Source organism: Choloepus didactylus, chromosome 9 (genome assembly GCF_015220235.1).
Source record: "Choloepus didactylus isolate mChoDid1 chromosome 9, mChoDid1.pri, whole genome shotgun sequence".
Classification (NCBI taxonomy): Eukaryota; Metazoa; Chordata; class Mammalia; order Pilosa; family Megalonychidae; genus Choloepus; species Choloepus didactylus.
Genome location: NC_051315.1, coordinates 70,459,596 through 70,464,130, shown reverse-complemented (window position 1 = coordinate 70,464,130; position 4,535 = coordinate 70,459,596). Strand labels below are relative to the sequence as shown.

Here is a 4,535-nt window from a genome sequence, read left to right as displayed (position 1 = left end):
TACCTTTATTTGCTGCCTAATTAAATATTTCTAAAATATTTATGTTTAGTTTCCTAGGCTGTTAAAGCACATATCATGACATGGGTTGGCTTAAACAATGGGAACTCATTAACTTACTGTTTGAGGCTGAGAAAATGTCTAAATCAAGGCATCATTAAAGTGATGCTTTCTTCCTGAAGACTGGCTGCTGGCGATCCTTAGTTCCTCTGCCACATAGCAAGGTATTTGGTGCTGTCTGCTGTTTTCTCCATTCTCTTCCAGGTTTTGTTGCTTTCAGCTTCTTGCTTTTGTGGCTTTCTTCTTTGCTCTCTATATTCACTCCATTTATAAACGACTCCAGTAAGAGGATTAAGACCCATTCTGAATGAGGTGAGTCATGCTTTAACTGAAGTGGCCTCATGAGAAAGTCCTGTTTACAATGGATCCACACCCACAGGAATGAATTACATTAAATAACATGCCATACAAGGAGAAATAGAAATCAAAAACAAAATTTTGTGGAGTTTTTTTCCCTTTCATACAATGCAGGGAATATTGTGAACAGATATGCATATTGCATACTACAAAAGAGCTGGACCAGTTCACTAGTCAATATTAAATGTATTTACGTGCTGTGGTGGCTTGGAGTTATGTACCCTAGAAAAACATATTCTTAATCTTAATGCATTCCTGTGGCTGTGAGCCCATCATAAATGGGATCTTTTGATTTCAGTTAAGGTGTGGCCCAACTGAATTAGAATGGGTCTTAATGCTATTACTGGAGGCCTTATAGTGAAGGCCACAGAGAGAGAAGCCATGGGAGAAGCCAGAAGCTGAAGTCAACAGAACATGGAAGAGAAAAGAAAAGATGCCACTGAGAGCACTGCCATGTGACAAAAGCCAAGCAACCTTAAAGACTGCCAGTCAGATAGAGATATTGACCCTGGAAGGAATCAAGCCTTCTAGCCTCTAAATCACAAGCCAATAAATTCCTGTTGCTAAGCCAATCCATTGAATGGTATTTGTTTTAGCAGCTAGGAAACTAATATAGCTGCCTTTGAGCAAATTTCAGCTTACATCAACCAAAACATATGGTGTAGAGAGTGCTGCGAACTGAAAATGGCTGTGGCTTTCTCCACTGAGCCGCTCAGGTTGAAAGAGAGAAAAAGGAACAGAAAGTCCCTCTTCAGGGCCAGTCCACGGCTCTCAGCTTCACCCATCGGCCAGAGATAGCACCCGGTCCTCTGGGATTCCTCTCCCAGGACAGAGAAGTCCCCTGGCTCTTCAAGTTCTTTCCAACTCAAGGCATCAACAGGATGACACCTGGACTCTGAAGACAGGAAGCTGGCATTCAGGTCACCTCTGTCACATGGATAAAGAACATAAACATCATGGCATAGAAGAATCAGATTATCAGTTCCAACTTCAGCCTTTTGGGAATCTTTGATTACAGCCCCATCCACAGTTTCCTCTTCTCTCCGGCACTGAGCATCTTCACAGTGGCCTTCATGGGAGACACTGCAATGGATCTCATCTACCAGGACACCCAGCTCCACATACCAATGTACGTCCTCCTCAGCCAACTGTCCCTCATGAACCTCATGCTCATCTGTACCACCATAAACAAAGATGGCTTTATCTGCTTGTCTGGAAGCAACTCAGTTACTGGTACAGGCTGTGCCACACAACTTTCATTCTATGCATCACTACTTGTCTCTGAATGCTTCCAGTTGCTGTCATGACCTATGACTGCTATGTTTCCATTTGCCACCCACTAAGATATCCCAATCTCATGAGACCCAAAATTTTTGGACTTATGGCTGCCTCTTTCTGGATCTTGGGTTCTGCTGATGGTGTCACTGATGCTATAGCTACATTTTCCTTCTCCTATTTGGGGTCCTGGGTAATACCCCACTTCTTCTGTGATTTCCCTTCTATACTAAGCCTCTCCTGCAACAACAATTCAACAGTTGAAAAGGATCTTTTCATCTTCTGTATAGTAATGATTTCTCTGTTGCATTCATCGTTGTTTCCTATGCTCATGTCATCCTGCCTATGATTAGCATGGGATCTGGAGAAGTTTGCTGCAAGGCTTTTGTCACATGTTCCTCCCACCTCTTGGTGGTGGGAATGTACTACAGAGCAACTTTGTTCATACACATGTGGTCCACTTCTCATTGTTCCCCATACAGGACAAGACAGTGTCTGTCTTCTGCACCATCCTCACTCCCATGCTGAATCCCCTCATCTATAGCTTCTGCAAGTAGTGGCCAGAGCATTCATGAAGGTGTTATGAAAGGGCAAGTCTGGAGATTGAGTTGCCTAATAATCTTCCTATTTTGCTATCTGTTTAGTTATAAACTTAATGCCTCTCATTTCCATTCTTTCCTATAATATAGCACTCAATGTGTACAAATGTTAGGAATAACATATTTATTTATAGGCAACTATATAAGTATTCTAACACATAATTATTTCAAATATGTATTATGTTATATTCAATCCAATTTATGACTACAATATATTGCATTTTATTGAATAAAGACATTATTGCTTTAAATATATATATTAGGATCTTGTGGTATAGAGCTTGGTAACACAGTTCTTTTTCCAAGCTATAAACCCCAAATTTTGAACTCATTTTGGAAATAGAATTGTCACACTGGAATTTTCTACACTTACTCAGTATTTTATGGCGACATCTTTATTTTTCCCATGTGTTAGAGGATGGTAGTATAACTTTGACCTAGAAGATGTGTTTTCAATTATCCCTTTAAAACCTTTCCTTCACAGAAATTTAAATTTTATTATGAAATTCTAGAACTCAACTCTCTTCCAAGTTGTCAAAATCCATCTAAGCTCCATGCACTGATTCAATACAAAACTATTTCTTTATTCAGATCAAAACAGCCTCAAAGTATTGAAAATTGACAAGTTTCCATAAATTAGTCATCAATAATTATAAATTTTATTAATGACAATGGATTTTATTGATATTCATGAGATAGCTAAAACTGTGCTTCTAAGAGAAATATTACTTAATAATGAGTGTGAAATTTTATAACTCTGTTGCAGGTACATTCCCACAAATTAAAATAATTTCATTTCCATTGTACCCTGGTCTAATATGTACAATAAATATCATTTCTTTGATACATAAAAAAATATGGTGTAGAGAGCCCCAGGAATGAGAACATATACCTTCCTTTAGAAATGCATTTTAACTCTAAATTCATATGATGATTTGTTACTGCAAATATGTGTAGTCTCTGAAAAGGAATTCTATATAGTGTTTCACTTTATTTCTAAAAGTATTCCTTTATTTATTTCAATGTGCAGTATTACCTGAGATATCTGTCAACTGATGCTGTGTGATGAATAGGTCACAAGGCAACTCACTAAAAGTATATAAAATAGTACAACATTAACTAATATTTCTCACTTTTTTTTAATTTTAAGTAATGAGTTTTACATATATTGAGTGTATGTATTGTATGAACTAAGTGTTTTAACAATGTGCTACATAAATAAAAGTAATTCAAAGCCCCTATTGTCATTTTTGGATACTTGTTTACTACTACCTCTCTTTACATATGGTGGCTTTCTAATTTTCAAAGGCATTATATAGAAAAATATTTTATCCATCCTAATTTTAAAATAATAATTTCAATAAGAATTTTCCTCACCAAGTAGTAGAACAAGAACAAAAATATTATTTACTTCACCAAGAATTTCTGAAATAGTTTTGAAACAAACTGTATGGTATTGTTCATAGTTTTCATAAATTGTTCATTTTCATAAATTGACCTATTTCTTACACATTTGGCATGAGAGTAAAGGGAATTCAGAATAAAAGAAAAAGTAGAAAAATTTTTTTAAATAAAGCGATACTTTATTTGGGCCTTAAAAATAGTATTTTATATCAATGAAGCAGTTTACTGGAAAAAAACTTTTCCCCCAGCAACTCAAATTACATTTAAAAGCAAATGAAAAGAAAAAAATATCTAGCTAGCAACCCACAGCTAGTTGCCTCTTACATAGTAAGTATTCAATAAATGTTTTGGGAAATAAATCAATTTGTTCTTTACTTGTTTCATTTGTATGTAGGGAAACATTTTTTAAGATTGGATTCATTGAGATATGCTTTACATAAAGCAAAATTTACCCTTTTTAGTGTATAGATCTATGAGATATGACAAATGCATATAATCATGTCACTGCCACAACTGTCAAGATATAACAGTTCCATGTCTACCAAAAACTATATCAGGTCCCTTTGTAATCCTCTCTTCCTCCCAGCAATAGCCTTAGGCTCTGACAATCACTGATTGCTTTTCTGTCACGATAGTTTGCCTTTCTATTCATTTTCAAATACTGAACCATCTTTGCATTATGGGATAAATCTCACTTGGTCCTGATACACTATTGTTTCCCCTTCCTTGCTTCCTTGCTTCCTTCCTCTTTCCCTCCCTCCCTCCATCCTCCCTCCCTTCCTCCTTCCTTCGTTCCTTCCTTCCTTCCTTCGTTCCTTCCTTCCTGTTGTGAGTTTACAAAAC

General features: G+C 36.6%; 1 pseudogene; it reads left to right on the top strand.

Annotated features, from left to right (window-relative positions):
- The first annotated feature begins 1,370 nt into the window (after nucleotides 1-1,370).
- LOC119543645 lies at nucleotides 1,371-2,296 on the top strand (annotated as a pseudogene).
- Nucleotides 2,297-4,535: the final 2,239 nt, after the last annotated feature.